The 20,835-nt window shown below is 36.0% G+C and overlaps 1 protein-coding gene across 1 annotated transcript in view; it reads right to left on the reverse strand.

Moving 5' to 3' along the window:
- Window positions 1-20,835, reverse strand: part of LOC142334904 (uncharacterized) — a 53,808-nt gene that overhangs the window by 2,389 nt on the left and 30,584 nt on the right. The window lies entirely within an intron of this gene.

A 20,835-nucleotide genomic window follows, 5' to 3' on the forward strand; every position in this document is an offset into this window, starting at 1 on the left:
TATTACTTATATCTGAGTTGTTAATATCTAGAATGGTCAATCGCGGTGCGATTGGCACTTGTCGAAATTACTGAGTTAAATTGAGAAGCGTTTTGCAAGATTTAAATTAAACTGAATTCTAGAGTTGCAATTGGGAGACTGAGGGTTTAAGTGATTACAAATTAAGAAAAAGGTTTGTTCAACTCAATCACGAACAAGGAAGCAACTTTAAGATTTGTTTATAGTATGAACAAATGAATTTCCTGCCTAGACAGTATGAACAGACATTATTTTACTAAAAATGGGAGGAAATAAATTTAACTGAAATCAGAACAGCACTTGCCCTTCAAATGGAACTAAATAATGTAATTTGCACTAAATACGGATATGGATATGTGAAGGGTATCCATTGCCGTATGAAATTTCCCCTTCTTTGAGAGAAAATAAAATTACTAATCAAAATCAGAAAATTACTAATTATTCACCGGTTACTAAATAATAAAATATTAAATAATAAGTAAAATATAAGAGTTTATGAAGTTTGATGATGTTTAATCTGTATCAGAATTTTCTTCATTTTCTTCTTGGAGTACGGTCATCTCCCTAGGCAAATTTTGGGGGTCCTCTGTCCATTCTGATGAACTTCTTGTAGAAGTTTCTCTAATGTCCTGTCGCTCATTTTCAGAGTAACCTTCAGTGTTCCTGACTTTTTCTACAATAGTTTGAGATGTCTTCTTTTTCAGCGTTTGCTTACTTTTTTTTACCGAAGAGGTGTCCGAGTCAGAGGTATCGCTAATTGTGAGCTGTCTTTTACTCAATTTTCTCAGAATAGGCGTTGGTGGTTTTGATGAAGCCATTTACGTCGCAGATGGGCCAGGTGCATCAGAGTTGGTCGATTGTGGTGAGTATGGTGAAATTGGACTGGATTGCAGAATTTGCGTGAGATCGGGCCGATTAATAAAAGCTTCGTCGTGTTTTTGGTTTCTCATCGGGATTCTCATTTTCAGGGGTCTGGCTACATTACTCGCGGAGGGAATACACGATCTGCTTGATGAGACTACACTAACATCGTCAGACTGCTTTCGGTTTCGTTTTATTTTCTTATCTCCTGTATTTTTTCTTATCAGATCCCGCTTATGTTTATAAATTTTCTGTTCAATGGTCTTCTCGTTTATCTTTTTCGGCCGTCTTTCGATATATTGCGATAGATCGGTGTCCCGTTCCGCACGCGTACCGAATTTTGCAATGTCAGAATTTCTTACTCGCACCTCCTGTCTGTTCGGTTCCTCAATTAAACTTGTTGTAGGGCTCACTTTGCAAACTGTGCTCCCAGGTGCCAATACTTCGTTTAAACCATCCAGGTTTTTCTTTTGTCTTTGGTTCTCGTGGAGTTTTCGAGCCAGTTTTACTTGGATGCTACATTCTGAGCAGGGAATTGATCTGGAAATTCCCTCCGATTTAATCAGTCGTTGTTCCCCGTCATTCCGTTTCTCTTGCTCAGCTCTTGCTCTAGAACTCGCGGCACAAATGACGCGTTTGATTTCTGTGTCCGAACAGAGGGCTGTATCTGCCCATTGTTCGTCTGACAGATATGACCGACCCGGAATTGTATCTTCGTCTAAACAATTTTTAACTATTGCACTATAATTAAGATTTTTTACTATTAGATTTAGTAGTGATATTTGATATAGGTGTGCTACATTTCCTACCAAAGTGTGCTTCAAATGGTGTGGTGTTTATTGTTTTTTGTTTGGATATTCTTAGTCGTTGTATTATTGCTTTAAGTTAATTTTCTAAGTCAAATTTTTTTATTTAATTGAGATTTGATGCAAGATAATTGACGTTTAATTGTTTGAATAATACGTTCTACTAACCCAATTGCTCTGTGATCATTTGCTGGTGCATAGATAGGTGTATTATTATTTTTTGTACAGAATGTTTTAAACTTTTTTCCTGTAAAACATCTAGCTTGATCTAATCTAATAGTTCTAGGTACTCCGTGTTGATATATATATATATATATATATATATATATATATATATATATATATGTATATATATATATATATATATATATATATATATTAAAATTTGAGAACATTTGGACCTGAAGCGTCATTTACTTTTCCTGCTGTGGGATATTTTGAAAATCTATCCATACATGTAATGAAATATTGTTCTATGCCTTTTTCGTTCAAAACTGGACCGCCAAATTCTATTTAAATTTCGTCATTTGGTTCACTACATTTTGGTAGAGGTGTTCATTTGCGGTGCGAAATCACTGATTTAACGTTTTTACCAATCTTCGTGCAGGCTTTGCACTGACTGGCTTTTGCCAGTATATCTCTATGTACGTATGGCCACCAAATGTTCTGTGCAAGGGATAGCATGGCAAAACTTCCGGGATGTGTAGAATGGATGTCCTCCAATACCGCGTCTTTAATTGCCTTTGGGATGGCTATCCGCTCATCAAAACACACACAACCATGCTTGACACTCAAGTCCCGCCAATACGAAAAGAGATAGGGACTTATCTCTTGCAGTCTGTCTGGATCATTCCGAATGACACAATCCCTAACCTCCTTGAGGATTGCATTTTTGCCTGTTAAGATGGCCAGAAACTTCTTGCTGAAGACCTTGTTCAGAGTCTCGGTGAACAATATATCATCTGTCTCCTCAATCATGCAACCAGTGGGCGTTTCTGTGTTTGAGGTAGTGTTGGTTCCTGGCGTAGATGGGGTGATATCCGAAAACGTCACCCTTGCTTTGGTTAGTGTTGATTTGGATCGGATAGCTTTGGCTTTGGACATTTTACTAATTGAGTTGACTGAATTATCCAAGATGGAAAATTTATTTTGTTTATTTATTTTGAAGTTATTTGTAGGTTGAAGTTGGGCAAAAAGCGAGTGATTCTTGTGCAAGTGGTATTTAGACTTTGGAATTTTTGTTTTCGCACTAAATTTAGCGTTATTAGGTGGATTATTTGACTTAATACCATTAATGGGCTTTATTGGGGATAATTGTTCAGAGTGTTCACATTCTTTACTGTCTGACATTTGCACTTCTTTTGCAGCAAATTTGTTAATGGAATGTGAATTATTAACTTTACAGTTATTTGGTGCAAATTGGAATTTTGTAACTTTAAGTGGAATTTGCGATGCAATTGGATGTTTAAAATACGGATTTGATTTAGAGTTAGTAAGTGTTAATTGCGTCGTGAAAGGTGTTTTCGGTAGTAAAGGAAGTGATTGCGATGCAAATTCTTTATTGGGTATATGTGAATTAGTATTTTATAATGTAGGCAGTTGCGGCGCGAATGGCCGTTTTAACTTGTGTGAGGTCCAATTTGATTTTAGTATGCTATTAAATTTTTTAGTTGCATTTTGTTTATTTGTTATCAGGTCTTTCATAGAATCACGGATTTTTCAGATTGTTGCCACAACAAAGTGCTCGTCATATGTAGATATTTTTTTAGCTCTCGCATATGGATTTCTTGAGATATAGTCAACGAGACCCATTTTTTCACCTGGCATATGTTCTATTGTGAAGTTGTACGGAAGTAGTTTATCCATCCATCGTGATTATCGGCTGTTATACGATTTGTTTGATCTGTGCTCTTTGAGTATGGACAGGAGAGCTCTATGGTCTGTTACTACAGTAAAATTTTTCCCGTACAAATAGTATTTAAAGTAGTCAATTGACCAAAATATTCCCAATAACTCCAATTCATTAACACTAAAGCGTTCCTCTGTTGAGTTGAGGAATCGTGACGCGAATGCTATTGGTTTCCAACCGTCTGGTGTAATTTGATCCAATGCTGCTCCCAGTCCGGAACGAGAGGCATCACATTTGACTCTAACATCAAGTTTTGGGTTATAATGGCTATTTTCTGTGCTATTGGCAATTTTTTCTTTAATCAGATTGAAATGTTTTGTGTGTTCTTCTGTCCAAATAAACTTTACTGATTTTTTGAGAGGTGATCGAAGTGGGTGGCATAATTGTGCAAGATGTGGTATGAATTTACCAATATAGTGTACTGACACTAAAAATGATATAAGGCGTTTTAGTGTCGTTGGTGGTGGTATTGTTAATATTGCGGCAGTTTTACTTTCTAGGGGTGAAATTCCAGTTTGTGTAAACTTATAGCCTAACCATTCAATTTCAATTTTTGCAAAATGACATTTCTGAAGGTTAATTCTTAGATTATCGTCATCTAGCTTTTTTAAACATTTGAAAACATATGCCAAATGGTCTGCTTCAGTGCCGGTACTGACGATTATGATATCGTCCTAGAAACAATACGTGTTTTGTAGACCTATAAGAGTATAGTCCATAGCTTTTTGAAATTCTGCCGGCATATCTGTAAGACCATAAAAACGAGTTTTGAATCTATATGTACCAGTAGATTCTCCGCAGATGATGTTAAAATTACTGTGTTTTGCTGTGTCGTGGTGTAATTTTAATTGGCTATAGGCATACTTTAAGTCTAATGTAGTGAAATACGCTTGTTGATTATTTTTTGTGTTAGTAAGGTGCTGTGATAAAGTATCAATTAGCATATCAATATTAGGAATTTGATATTTATTTTCATGTATGGCTTTATTAAGTACTTTGGAATCTAATGCGAGTTTTATTGATTGGCCTTTCTTTACTGTGATAACGATCGGGGAAATGAAATGTTCATCAGAGCAACTAGATAGTTTTTCGATATTTGATTTCAGTTTGTAATCTTTCTAATTCCGCCGACACTCTAGGTTGAAGATTTATCTGAACACGACGATCTTTTTGATGCTTTGCTGTAAACTTTTGATGGAACTTTGATTTCGCTACATGTGTTTTGGACAAACCAATTTTTGATACTAAATGAGGACATTGCGTCGCGATTGTCTCTTTAATTTTACATGTAGAAGTATTAATGTTATTAACGCATTTACCATTTTCTGGTTGTTGTTGTACCACTGCAAATCCCAGGGTTGTGAAAAGTTCCCTCCCGATTATGTTTCTGTGCACATCTTCTACCACAGTCAACATTGCTGCTTTATCTTTCCACTGATTGTGGGTTATTGTGGTTTCCATATGTCCAAAAACTTTTATGGGTTCGTTTGAAAAAGTTTTCAAATTTCTTTTTTCTTTCGTGTCGGTCCACTTTGCAGATTTTGTGGTTTGAAGGATTTTGTCTGCCAAAGTTTCCGTTATGATGCTAACTGCACTTCCAGAGTCGATCATTGCGAGCGCCCTAATTTTCCCCAGTTGTACCTCTACATTTAGTGGTTCCAGCTGATGTACCGAGTCTGACGAAATCACCGCCACGTAATCATCCGAATCGCTATCATAATTTGAGTCATACACCTGTTCATACAGTTGTTGGTAGCTCGTTATGTAATTGAGCGATTCTTCATCATCACTCTTTTCGGGAGACTGATCGATTTGATTGACTTTCGGTTGTTGAGCTTTCTGTGTTTGTCCCGGTGACATTTTCGGTTTGCGACATTTTCTTGCGAAATGAACAGTGATGCCACAATTATTACATTTTTTACCATTCGCGGGGCAAATCTGTTTATGGTTATGACTCCAACGAAGGCCACAATTCATACAAATGCTTCTGTATTGGTAATTCTGAGGTAAAGTTGCGTATCGTGTGAAATCTCGCTTGGTTTGTTGGGCATTCGCGTTGCGATTGCGTATTTGGTGATTGTTAATTAATTTCACAGAGTTTGAGCCTGACATCAAATTCCGGTTTGTTTTTTGTTGATTCTGCGCTCCCATCTCCATTTGTATGGCTATCTCCAATGCTTTGGATGGCTCGACTGTTTCCTTCAACAGTTCTTTTTGAGTCTCATGATCAATCATATTTAATATGAATGCATCGCGAATCAGGGTAGTTTCTTCACTACCTAGGGTACAATTTTCTGCTAATTCTATGAGGCGATCATAGAAATTTTCTACAGATTCTCCTTTTTGTTGCTTACAAGAATAGAAAACAAAGCGATCATAAGTTATGTTACGAACTTTCGTGAAAAAATCCTCCATTGCCTGCCACAATTCTTTGAAAGGTTGTTTCTCTATTTGGAAGTGGGGTTGTTTACTCTTGAAAATTCGTCGTCCCTCCGTTCCAATACTCAAGTACAACAATGATATCGCTTTTTGTTCGCAGATTCCCCACGGTTTATCTCCACACATAATCCCAATCTCATCAATCTTTTTACAGCAATTTTGCCAGTTGACTTTCAGTTGTTGATTACGGACTTTCCGATCTCTTTCCGTTGCTTGTGTATGGTTTTCTACTGGTTCTTCATAGGTTGGTTCAGGTGGGTAGGTTACTGTTGATGGAGGATCGTTTAACAAATTGTCTAATTGAATTCCCTCTTTAGCTAGTAGAGCCAATTTCCACTGTTGTGTCCATTTGTCCCACGTCAGAGGAGGTGTTGCTGTCGGATTTTCCCAAAATGCCTCTATGTGAAGTGGTGTCTTCTTAGAGTCCGCTGCTGACTGCGCCATGTTATACTCAATTGCAATGGATGGATGCATTTGAGTTGCGAATGTTCGATTACAAATCGAAGTGGGCAATTGCGCCGCAATTGGCGAGCTTATTACTTATATCTGAGTTGTTAATATCTAGAATGGTCAATCGCGGTGCAATTGGCACCTGTCGAAATTACTGAGTTAAATTGAGAAGCGTTTTGCAAGATTTAGAGTTGCAATTGGGAGACTGAGAGTTTAAGTGATTACAAATTAAGAAAAAGGTTTGTTCAACTCAATCACGAACAAGGAAGCAACTTTAAGATTTGTTTATAGTATGAACAAATGAATTTCCTGCCTAGACAGTATGAACAGACATTACTTTACTAAAAATGGGAGGAAATAAACTTAACTGAAATCAGAACAGCACTTGCCCTTCAAATGGAACTAAATAATGTAATTTGCACTAAATACGGATATGGATATGTGAAGGGTATCCATTGCCGTATGACATCTCTCATCAGCTCACATAATTTCCCCATTTTCTTTACGAAACATCCACCTATCTTTTTCAAATTATTTGTTTCTGTCACGCACTCTTTTTCCACGCTTTCTTTTTCGTAGTTTGCACACTTTTACAACCGCTCTTACAATTTTTTAAACCTGCACACTTTAAAAATATTCAAAAATATTCAATTTTACATCCAATTTTTAGGAATTATTGTAACGCTTGAATGTGTTGACTTTTAAGTGGTGAATTTCTCTAAGGATTGTGCTGAGACTGTTTATAAGTTTTTTTTAAAAAGTTATTCATAATTTATGAACAATGTGTTAAAGCTTTTAATTTGTTTCATCAAAATCTGGATAAAGCGAAATGTTTGACATGAAAGAGAAACAAGTGAAATGCTGAATCTCTCTGAGAAATGCAGTAAAAGGCAATGAAGATCCAATTTTAGCACTTTCCGCATCTACAACTATATTTGGAACAAGTTTATCCGATTTTTTTCATAAATTATACACATTCAGCTTATTTCTTCTTTTTAGAATTTCAACAAGCTGACAAAACAATCCGGCTGTAAGAAAAAAAGGGTTCAAAAAAGTGCGAGCGCAGGTTGTTTGGGGGTGGCGGTAGTCAACGTCAGTTGCCACTTCTGTTGGTGAAATCCCTGATCAAAAGAGCACTTGTGTATTATCAAAAATTGATGACTTATCAAAATCACCACCTTGATGATAAGGTCGGTAATAGAATGAGAACTGCTCGCACGAACGTTTGAGAGTGTATCACGAGCGTCTACCGGTACCGAAAAAAACTACCTACAAAAAAATTGACTGGCTGGCGCTTTCTGGTGCCGACTTGCGTACAATGCGCAAATCGCTTAAAGTTTGTGAAAATCGTTTTCACAAAGCAGCAATTAATAACCTTAAAATGAAAGTTATTATCAAATAAATGTGAAAAGCAGTTACGATCTGCTGTAAGAACGTTTCACAAAAATTTAAATCTTTTAATCTTTTTACTGCTCATTTTTACTATTTAGTGTTTTAAGATTACTAACTTTAGTGATTATACTGCAATTATACTGCCGCTTAATTCTTTGCAGAATGCACTTTTTTCAAACATAATTTGCGTTGGAAAGCAGTTTTCATTTTTCAACTTTCCGTTTAAAAGTGAAAAACACTGACTGGAATTTCCACATAGAGGACCGCTTTTTGGTCCGTGAAGTTTGTAAGTATGCTTCACTCGCACGAAGTGTTAACATAGGAAAAAAGAAACCAGGTAATAAAAACAAGTAAATTTACTCAAAAATTTGATAAGGAAAAGGATATAGGCAGTGAAAGCACACTAAAAACTTTGTTCAGCAACTTCCATTTTAAAAAATAATTCCTTAAGACACATGAAAACTTGAAATATATTGAATAAAATAAACTGTTGTAATGGTTTTTCAATTATTAGCTCCAAGAAGTTGATAAACACATTTTATTTGAAAGGATATGAGGATGTTATTCTTCCTTCAAACAGCGCGGCTAAAACTACTTGTTATCTGGTCCTATTTGATCACACATTTTGCCCCCCTCCCCGCCCCCGACAAATGCATCAGTAAAAGGTTTCATTTAGAAATCGCGAAATATAAATTGATGGAAACTTGATGACGGTATCTAACAAAACTATTTGAGTACCAATTTGATTACGGCTTCAGAGGCTCTTAGCAAAACAATTCCTATTACTACGTCATACATGAAAAAATTGTAGCTCTCGTTATTTCATATAACAAAGTACACTTGGGTACTTTTTTGTTATACCACTTTGTTATACCAAACCCAAAAATCCCCTATTAACTAATAGAAAATTAATAGGAATTTTTGTATTCAAATACAAATGATAGCATCGGTCATAACTGCTCAATAATCAACCATGTGTTGTTAAACGATTCCTTTGAGAAAATCAGTGTACGTTAACTCTAGTTTGATTTCAAACGCTCCTTTAGACTCATTTTTTAAACAGACCTCTAGAGATATTCATAACATGTCATTCGGTATCACAATTTTGGTATCCACTTGTAAAGCTTTCAATTCCGGCTGACACAACGCCCGGAAAATTATATGTTTGGACAACGTAACAAAATTTCTTTGCTGATTTTTTATTGAGTCAAACTAAAACCCATTTGCTCTTAAAAAATTTTGATTATGTAACACTTGAAGCAGAGCAATTATTTGCAACTTATAATATCTTTACTAAATTTTTAGGAGTCAACTGAAAGTAAACATATGCTATTTCACTTTTCTTTGGCAAATTTTGTTTCCTTTTTTATAAAATATAATACTTTCTTTTAAAATTTGTTGTTGTTCGCAGCGTTGACTAACATTTAGCGCGTAAATTGCTGAAAGTTATTGCTTTTTATATTTTTAATAATAATAAAAAATGATTCTGGTCAGTCATACCAATGTTGGAGTCTCAAATTTGATTAGGTTCATCGAATTGGTTGAAAACAAAAACCATTATTTTGCATAGCCATTCTCAAAAACCTTCGAGTACTGTATCGATAGTGTTCAATTTTCATCTTTGTTGGGGTTGAAAAATAATTTAATCACTTGCTTGAATTGAAATCTTTATGATCAAGTTCGGTTAGAAAAGAACGGTTCAGTTGAAAAACTTGAATCTTTGAAAAGGTTCGATTAATCCACACTTTGATTCAGAAAAAAGGTCAGAGAGATTAATTGAATCACCCATATTGTAATTTTTTGTCAAGTTATAGAATTTTTTTCCCATACACACTGTTGTCATTCATTTTCAATCTTCTTCACAGCCGTTTTTATTGAGGCTGATCAGGCGCTTGTCGTTGCACAGAGCGGTTTGATGAGTTCTTTAATCAACAAAAAAGTCAAATGGCTGGTTTAAGTTGAATGACCCGAATAATTTAGCCATATCCATTAAAACCTGTGTATTTTGTCCAAAAAGGGTTTGTGGCATTGGTGGTTTATATTCTGCCTTTACAATGGTCGTCAATTGCAATTTTTGGGCGGTCTTGTTTGCTTTTTAGTCCTGTGTTTTAGTTTGGATATACACATTGTGGAAAAAATTGTCGGAAAATCTCTTTTGAAGTCATACATCTTTTTTTTATGCCAAAGAACCGATGTTATTTTTGAGCGCTAAAGTATCATCGGATCATGTGAAACAGACAGGTCGGGTGCTCAAAATAGCATTTTGCCAGAATTGACTCTTCGCTGTTTCGTTCATCAAATGCTGCGGTAAGAGCAAAGTTCCACTGAATTGGGTGCTGCTTCTCAAAAATTTCCAAACTCTGGTGTCCTTGGAGGAATTGTCAACCAAGTAATGTCATTTTTGCAGGTAAAAAAGAGATAAGATAAAGAAACTCCGCCATTACTATGGCCCTTCTCAGTATTCAAGCTCGTCCTGGGTTTCAATGACGGTTGCTGAATGTTTACTTTGTGTATCCTCCCGCAGATCTCTACGAGTTACGAATCGCTTCAGTGCTGAAATTTTTTTAATGCTCATCACTGTCTCCAAAATTATTCTTTAGTGCTGAAGCAAACGAATTTGCCATATACACTTTTTCTAATTGCCACATTGCGTCCCTGATGTTATGGGGTCCACAATAGCCCAATGCGGATTGACTGAAGTTGAATAATGGCGAAATTTGTTCCCTTGTCAAATATCCCATCTGTGGTTGCAGCAATCTGACATCAAATTGAACTAAGGCTTGCACTTGTGCAGAGCGCTCTTGAAAACAAAAATGCCTTCAAGAATTCAACCAGTGCGGCGAACAATATACAGTGTGAACTGAGGACATCTATGTAAACTTTTCCATAAGATTCTCGGAGCAACAATTCCTTGACTGGGAAATTTTTTGAAACTAAAATTGGATATTTTTCTGTTAATGCTACAGGATGGGTTCGCGAGATATCCTGTAACTTGATTAACATGATCAAAAACTTGCTAAGGGTTGTAAGGGTGTCTGCTTCTCGAATGTTTTCCTCTGGCTATTCTCTCGGGCACTGTTGCCTGTTACTTGTTATCTCCCCTAATTTACCTTTGCATGGTTCTGGTACTATTTTTGTCTGTGACGGTAACAAAGCAGTTTATAGGGGACGTGATGAATTCCTCAAAAAAAATTTCTGTTGCTACTCAACTCAGTTCTGCTTTTATTTCTCGGGACTACTACCGTTAATTTGAGGTGTTCAACTCTCCGTTATATCACCTCCCGTTGCTTACATTGATGAAATTTGGCCACGATTCTAACCTTTAAAAAACACTCTATGGATGGGTTGATATTTAGACGTTGTCAGAGCGCCATCAGCGGCCTAATGCAACTAGTCATAGTTAGCGTTTTTTAAGTTCAGTTGGTTCCCAAAGCCATGTGTGGTCACCGAAACTGCCGACGGAACTGAATTTCTGGCGCTGCATTCACAACCACGTCCTCCTTAACCACAGATTTGTCCCTGCTATGTCAAGAAAGTCTTGATTGTCGGCTGCCTGTGTTGGTGATGTCAAAACTGATGTCCCATTGTGTCCAGTCTGATCTGTTGTGCGAAAAGTTCTGGAAATAGGATACGTGGTATGAAACTGTACAAATAAATTTTTCCTTCCTTCATTAGTTTTTTAAAACCAAACTAGAAATCGATTTGTTGGCACTGTTGTGATTTGAATTACTTTTTTACCGACGGAATCGAAGAAAAATTTTTATACTGATCTTTACTGGTTGCCGGGAGCTGTTTTTTTTTCGGCAAATTGCAGTTCATTTAGAATCGTTGCCGTGATAACGCTCTCTTAACTTTACAGTTTAGCAGAAAATTCTTGTTATCACTTGTGTTGAACTATCGATTTGCTCTTATCAGAATCTGGTTTTCAATTTTTGATAAAACCATTGTCATGTTCTTTACCGCTGTATACGATTTCCACTTCCTTTTGATCTAAATAGACAAAACTAGGAGAGTGTCAACAACCTTCCTGCTCTTTCAATTGATCCGTTCTACGCCACCACAGTTCGTTTTTTCAGATCTGAAGCTAGCACCGTACTCAGAGCTAACATTCAGCCGATTTTAGTTGTAGGAACACGTTTCGTATTAGCGATTAGGTTGATTTGCTGTTTTTTAGCTAGGTGGTTTGCCACAAATGTTTTCCACTTTAATCGATAGTCGCGTATCGAAGTAATTGCGAATGACATATCTGAGCAGCCAAAAATTTTTGGCAGCTATTAACGTTCATTCTTGATTGCAGCCAACACCGCCTCCACTTGTTTGGCTCCAGGCACAGGTGCAAAATTTTCAGATGTGGATCACAATCCGATTGGATTTGGGCTACAGCTGTTAACATTTTTGAACCGATGCCATCTCCGATCTTTTTTTGATGTTGAAAACGGCAGGGTGAGCAGATTTTGACGCAATGCAAATGACTTGCAACTCCTATTCTGATATTTCCTCTGGCGATAATTTTTTTTCTTGTATCAATGATCGCCATATAAATTTGTTGGCAGAAAAAAATGCATGTAGTGTTGTGAAATTGCATTTCAAAGTGGTCAGTTCAGGCCAAAACTATCCATTCACTATAGCTAGGCAAAATAGTGGATCAAGTAGGCGCAAAAATTCTGATAACAGATCTTTTTCTTATTTTTGGCTTCATATAACCGATTTCATTTGCAAATTCTGATGGATCAGGATTTGACTTTCACTCTACCAAATTTATTTTTGTTTTAATTTTTGCTTCTAAATACCATTTCGTCCTCGCTACTATGTAAATATACAGCTACACGTGGACGTTTTTTGGAATAGTTTGAAGTTAATTTTGCGAATGTCAAATTCCAGTGGCAACAATTTTGACAAATTGGGCCTGATATTTTTCTTCGGCCTAAGAGTAGATTCTTTAAATATGTATGAGTTGTCATAGAAAAATTCAGTTTTTTATCTCCACTTCAGCAAGATCTTAAAGAGACCAGAATATACAAAACGGGTATAAAGCAATAGCAAACGTTTCCCTTGTCAATCCATAAATTTCAATTTTCTTTGATTATGGGTTTTTTGACCCGATGCGTTTTTTCAAATCCTAGTTATTTGTACAATTCCACTCTGCCTGCCTGTTTGCCTCCCCGCCTGGTTTAAACAATGAAAGTGGGCCTAACCAAAAAGCTGATCTTTTTTGATATTTTTTATGTCCGACCATTGTTGCTCGTTAAGGAAAATACTCGTTGTCGATTGACAATTTTGAATACATCTCGTTTTGATTGCTATAAAAAAAAGCCTAAAAGACGGCAGAATTGATATGTTATCTATGGTAGAACAAGTTCTGCGGGGTACTGCATGGTTGATTATAATTTCTAAGAACTTTTTTTATCCTATTTTGTTTCGGGTGTCAAAATGCATGAAAAGTTTTCAAAATGCTGTTAAGGGTTTTGATTTCCTTGCTTGCTGAAGAGTGTCTTTCAATTGCTTTGATTCATCTTTAGACGGGAGATTCACAAAGAAGGGGCTTTCAGAACTCCAATTTGTTGTGTACCTCAGTTTTTGATAGCAACGTTTTTCCTCGCTTATCCCAATTTTTGCTTTTGCACTTTTCCAATAACACAGTTGTGTCTGGTTTTAATGGATGCAAGAATATCTGTAAAAGATTTACTGGCTTGTTTTCGGCTTGTTTTTTGCCGGCAACAACCCACCAATTATCGAAGATCGGTAAGTTGCTTTGAAATATGTCTGCTTCAGCCTTTTGTTAATGATCAGATAATTGTGAGAAGCAGCTCCGGCCAATAAATTATTGCTTGATTGGTTTTTTAACTCTAGATCTGACATTTGTAGTTTTTTAATATTTTCTCAATGGTTTGTCTCAATAGAACGCAGGGGCAAAGAATTTGTTGTTTTCGTCAAAAACAAGCACTTATGTTGACGGATGATAATCTGTTCTTGGATGCGATGAAAGAGTTGACGCGACTCATTTTGACTTCATTTTTTGCTCCACCAAGTCCGGTGTTGCCGCGTTTCCACTTCAGCTGCAGTTGTAGATCAACTTCTTCTGTTACCAACTTTTTCGATGGTGCGTAATACAATAAAACCCTCAGTTTCCCTTGACTGTAACATTACTGGTTTGTTAAAAAGCCGTTCCGTAGTTTTTTCAGTATTGGATTCTGTGTTTTTATTCTGAAGTTTTCAGATTCTGCTGCAGATGTTAATGAAATACTTTGCTTAGTTTTATCATCAACTTGAAGCAAAGAGTAAAAAGTCTTCTACCACGTTGCTTGTATTTGGATCCATCACTTTCTTTTGGCCTATGCCCTTTTCACCAACAGTGTTTCACATTTTTTAACTCAGCGCATTCATTACTGATAGTTTGTTTTTCAATTTCCACTCTTGAGAATTTTATGCATTTTTCCACAGTACCCAAATTGCTGCTAAAGAGTAACTAAAAAGGAGATTCTGCAAATTGGCATTTTGATGTAAGTTATTTTTGCTGTTTCCATGTGATGCTGCATTTCAGGCTTGATCCTTTGCTCTGGAAAAACCAAAACTCATCACAATTTTGATGTACCTTGCTTTTGAATGATGACTACTCGAAAAGTTCCTGAATGTTTAATGGTTCGCCCACGTTTTAAAATCGAACAAGTTTCGCATGTTCTTGGCGTTTTCCGTTTAAAAAAGCGTGTGACAAAATCAAAAAAGGATGGGTTTGTATATCTCTTTTTTTTGCATCTTTCCTGTAAGATTTCCTTGGCGACGTCAAAAGTTTGGTCTAATACTGCTATCAAAACCAAAAGTTTTACTCAAACTGCTTTCACTGAGGTCTTCAGTTCTTCTAATTTCTAGCTGCCTTGATTGAGGTTCAGAGCTTTCAATAAATGCCCTTGTGAATAAACGCCCCTGCAGTGTGATTTTCGCCCTGCTGAAGATTGTTTCAAGCGTTTAATAAAACGCTTTATTGCATCGATTATTCGTTTGTTTTTGCCGTGATATCAAGGGATTTCAGAATTTCGTTATCACGTTTTTCATTCTCTATCTCCGATTTTTTGGCAATCCTCTTTCAAGTTGACTATTGACTTTGATTTTGCTTAAGAAGCGTTGTGAGTTATTCCAATCGATTGGTGTCAACTGCTGGTATTCCTGATTCTCTTTTCTCGTTACTCTTTCCCCTTCCTTGTTGAATCTTCTGCCGCCGTTTTGGTGTAGTTCACGAGATTGACGTAGTTTTTCAAGATTGGGCATGCTGACTTGAATCTTTGTTCTTGTGAAGAGTGATTGAACTTCAGAATCTGTCCCCGCTTTTTTGGCTACGTGTTTCGTCTTTTCCGTGTTTTTTTGCTGCAAATTGAAGTCACAAAAGTTAAACATAGAGGAAGATTTACATTTCTAAACCAAAACAAAATAATGTTCTTCATTGCAGGCAGCCTTTTTTCAACTGGTATTGTAGTAAACTGATCATCTTCTCAATATAAATATCAGTTTCTAATGAAACTGCGATTGCCGAAGCACAATATACGACCCATGACGTTAAAGGTCAAGCTGCATGGAATATCATCTGCTTAAAATTAAACGCAAACACTACATACTGTTAATAATCATGCTGAACATATTATGCGCACTGAAAAAAAATTGAAATATGGTATACCAGAAAAGGACTATTAGCTGATAGTCCTCTTCTGGTGCACTATATTGCGAAATTAAGTAAGATCAACGCTAAATTTAACGCGGAAATATGTAAGGTCAATGCTAAATTATTTGAACCTACGCAAAATTCATCGAAGTTTTGTAATTTCAACGGTGGTTTCAACAACAACTTAGTAAGATGTGCAATAAATTCAATGCGAAACTGTGTAGGATCCAAGCTTTGGAACACAAAATCTGGTAAGACCAACGCTAAATTTAAAGCAAAAAGGTATGAATCTACGCAAAATTCAACGCGAAGTTTTGTAATATATAGGGTAATTTCAGCACTAAGTTATGTATGATCTGCGAAAAATTCAATGCAAACTTTTGTGAGGTCTAAACATTGGAACACAATATTAGGTAAAATCAACGCCAATTCTAACGCAGAATTATAAAATGTCAACGCAAAATTATGTAAGATTTACGCTAAATTCACTGCAAAGTTATGTTATATCGACGCCAAATTCATCGCAAAATTATGTTAGCTCTACGCTAAATTCAATTTCATTTTGATGATAATTTCAATGCATACAGCGCCAATATTACGTAATTTAGCGTTTTTTAGCGTTGACTTCTAGGCCTTGGGTCAAATAGCGGTGAATTTTTTCTATCACCGCGTTCACCTCATTCACCGCATTTCTTACATTATTTTGCCATAATGGTCTATGCGGTGGGTTCTTGTAAGAAATGAGGTGAATTTGGTGGTGAATTTTTGTAAGAAATGCGCTGAAAAGCGGCGAGTTATTTTTTTTCACAGCATTCACCGCAATCACCGCATTTCTTACGAAAATTCACCGCATTCACCGCATTTCTTACAAAAATTCACCTTAAAAACTCGACCAGGGAGAAAACGACTTAGAAAACGACTGTTAAATTTAACGGCAACTGGAATTGCATCAGTTGTCTATTCTTGCTTTCCTGAAATAAAGCCTTCCTTGCAATTTCGTTATAAACTCAAGACCAATTAATCATCTGATAATCAAAACAAGTCGGCGAGCAAGTCTATCAGTAAAAAACTATGATTATTTGCTGGCCGGATCACAAACGTTTATTAATGGAATAAAGAGAATTTTAGCGGCCTTAAAATTCTCAAGGGGTCCCAACCAGCATTGACCAATCAGCTAAACAACGATTTGATTTTAATTTCGTTGATCTCTTTTTTTCGGAAAGCAATGCATCCTAGTTGAACTATTCTCCAATTGCAGTCATAGGAGATATACCAATTGCAATTACTCAAAATGAATAGGCTAGGCTGTCAAAAACAGTGAAAAACACTCACATTGAGAGTTATACAAAATGCAATTATGGTTTTTGTTTTCATGCGTTTTTGAAATCATGAGAAAACTTTGTATTAATTGGATAAAATCGGCACAAAATTTATTTTTTGAACATAACGTCTTTGCTATAGCTTCTATTGTGTTGGATGCAAAGCTGTTTCTACGTTCCACATGGCCCCTCAGCCGCCTTGTAGAAAAAGTTTGGTAGCAGAAAAAGTTACTGTAATAATAAAAGCTATAGAAAGGCTCGACGGTCCAGATGGCAAAAAAACTCAGTTCTCAATGCCGATGTCGATAAAATTTCTTATGCTAGGCAATAATTTAGCACTTAAACAGGCTGTGGCAACGCGGTCGCGTTTTTCAATACAATTTGCTCTGGCATTTACCCTCGCTGGCAAGAGACAACATTGTCACTGGATGCATCCATGCAGCAGATTTGAGCAATACTTCTCATTGTGTTTCTAAATTCATACTTTAGGTTCATTTGAAACTCATTAGAGATTAAATAAACAGGTGTACCTAACTGTGTTTCATTTTGAGTATCCAATTCAAGTGCGTGAAATTTTTCATGTCACCGGGTGTGGTATAACTTTCATTACCTGTCGCATGAAAATTTTTGGCTGAATATGTAGACAATTGATTCCCCAGGCTGAGGCGCAGACCCAAATTTTCATCTGATCAGACTTTTTATACCGAAATTATCTCTGATCAGACTTTCCAGACAGAAATTAACCCTGATCAGACTTTGCAGACCCAAGTTACCTCTGATCAGACTTTCCAGACACAGAGGGTCTCTGATCACAGTTTTCCGACCGAAGGCATTTCAGACAATGGTCCAGACTTAAATTCAGACCATTGTCCATACCTTAATCAGACTATGATCAGACTCAAGTGCGCTCGAAGAAGTTATGATCAGACCCAGTTGCGATTGCAGCCATATATGATCAGACTGAAGCGTGTTAAAAACTGGTTCTGATCAGACTCAATTGTGCTCGATATAGTCTGATCAGATAAAGATATCACTTATGAACAAATCTTTTAATTTTGCTATAATATTTTCATTTCCCAAAAACTGATGTTTGCAGCATTTAATTCATCAAAGGAGAAACTAATTATAAAAGTAATGCTAAAGAAAACAAAAACTCAACTGCTGAGAACAAATTTTATTTAGTGTACCATTTAGTGTATACTTCTGACTCAATGGATGAGTTTAGACAGCTTTCCATAAGAAAAATCGAGGTCTCCAGTTAATCAAAATTTCCTCTGAAGGGGACCGGCCTTTGTTTTCAACTGGATTCCTTTTTTCTGATCAGAGCTATTGGACTTTAGATGAGTCTCTGATCAGAACGCTGCTTTATTGTTGCTTCTTGGCAGAGCCACCATCTATCAGTAAAAAAAACAAAAAAATGAAAAAAATAAGGCGCTCAAAATGGTCACTGACCAGACACAATGGCGTTCGAAAACATTTCTGATCAGACTCAATTGCGCTCGAACAGTTTGTGGTCAGACTCAAGCACGCTCGAATACGCCTGTGATCAGACTTTTCAGACCAAATTGACTTCTGACCAGACCAACACCAGATCGTGGTTCAGACTGTAGTGCGCTGGAGCTTCCGTCCAGACCCTGTAATTTCGGTCTGGGAACACACTTGTGTGCGGTCGATTGGGTCTGATCATAAAGCAATTTGGGTCTGCTCCTCAACCTGAGTCAAAATCATCGTTTCCATGGAAACATGTTACACCAAAATATGTTAGCAAAAAACAATGTAAAGAAGACAGTGTGCCAGGAAAACTGAAAAAAATTCAAGTAATTCTCAATTGTAGATGTATTGACCAACTTAACTGTGGCTCAGATGCGGTCACTTTCAGTGTAGCTTCTGATTAGTTCTCGACTGTCAGATAATTCTCGATTTAAAAAAAATTAGATACAACGAGTTTATATGGTCGAATAAGGAAACGTTGTTTTAAAATTCAACTTCATAAGAATAAATCAAACAAGAAAATGAAATGTTTGAAAAGTGTTCCTTTATGTGCATTGTAAAGATCTGCAACCTTATCTATCATGTGCTAGTTTTTCCTAAATGATTTATCCAACTAAATCAGCCATTTCATTTTTCCCCACTGAGTTGAAAAACTGGTACGTAAAGTAAACGTTATAAAGTTTGATTTTTCGGAATTCATATTGATTTACATTTTAACCTGCATCAGTTTCATAATTGACAAAGGTCCGATGAAGTGATTCTGTGATTTAGAGAAAAAAAATTGTTAGGATAGTTTTTTCAGCTTTTATCTGAAGTCTGGGATATTGCGGTTTTGGAATTCAGCGAAATGAAGTTTGCACCTTTTAACTTAACACAGCATGGAACACTATAAGTAATAAAGACCTCAAAATGCATTTTAGATTGTTGCATGTGTTCTATGCTTTTTACACCTTCTTAATAGTATTTACATTTTATCGGAATTCTCATATTTTAATAGGTTAGGTAAATTACTGTCAGAGGGAAAACAAACATTGCTGTGTTCGCGCATCGTAATGAAAACAATCCTGTTCAGGGTGTGGACAAACCACAAAAACCAAATAGTTTAGCAACTAAATTTTTGATTTTTAATTTTTTTGAACCGTTTGACGGTATACCAGCTGACTTATTGATTTTTGCTGACAAAGCTTCTGATGAGATCGAAACTAAGTTTTTAAAGTTTTATATTTTCATCAAGCAAAATGTGGAGAGCGCCTAGACTACACAGAAATGGCCCCTCCTCAGGGTACAATTTTACCATTTATATTTTCCCAACAATATCACAACAAGATTCAACTTCTTATTTAGGTTTTTTAACACTTACAAAATACGAGAAGAAATAAAGATCATTAAAATCATTTCCCAGCACTACAACAACAAACTGTATAAAACTTGGAATACGAGTAATTTTCAGACTGTAGTTAGGATTCGCAAAACAAATTGTAGCAAAGCCCTTTTTGGCCACATTAGCCCGATTTTTTGTCCTCATTTTTTTCGGCTTTCGCTTGTTCTGTAAATAGGAGAGTCAAGTTTTGTTGTTTTATGTCGAAGCGACGAGAATACAAAACAATATAAGAGTATTGTTAAGTGTCCAACTTTTCATGCCTTTTACTTTTTTGCACTAAACAATTTAGAGTTCAATTTTTCAGTTTTCCATGAAATGGGAATAGGAACTTTATGCAACACTGATTGATAGTTTTGTGGAGATGTAATTGTCATAACATTGGAAAGTTTTGAACAATTGAATCAAACGCTATATATACTTTTTCAAGTTTTCAATTTCCAGGGGAAACAAAATTCTTCACAATTGCATCAATTTTACGCTTCGTGCACGCTAATGTGCTTGTATAATACTTTGGATGTGAAATTGATAATGATATTTGCTGAATGGAAATTAATCATTTTCACATTTTTAATGTAAATTACTAAACTTTAAGGCAAATTAGAAAAAAAAGTTGGAGTGGCAAGCCAAAACTCAATAAATTGAAGTTATTGAATTTGAAATACTTGTTCCCCTTTTTGATGGATTTAAAAAAACTTAGACTCTTTTCAACCCAAGGCAATTTTTTGCTCTGCTGTGCTAAGATTTTGAGGATCCATTTGACTTATCTGAAATAGTTTCAGGGGCACCACCAGTTGATTATTTTAACTAGAGAACACAATTAGTCAAAATGTGCTTGTGAGTTAAAATTATCTAAATACATAATTGGTGTCTAGTAACATATCCTAAATATCGATCAAACTTTTTGCGATATTCCTTTTGTCGGAAAGGAAACAAACGGATCAAAAATTACATTTTTGGACGTAAACAGACTATTTTTTTCAAAATTTTGTTTTTTCACTATATACCAATTATGAAACTCTAGCCATCAACCATAGAAATTGAATCGCTCTAATTACTACATTAGCAGTTTTTCTTCTTTATTTTACTTCGTTAAACAAAACTATTATGTCTCAATTACC

This window comes from Convolutriloba macropyga, chromosome 2, assembly GCF_964194025.1.
Source record: "Convolutriloba macropyga chromosome 2, txConMacr16.3, whole genome shotgun sequence".
Lineage (NCBI taxonomy): Eukaryota > Metazoa > Xenacoelomorpha > Acoela > Convolutidae > Convolutriloba > Convolutriloba macropyga.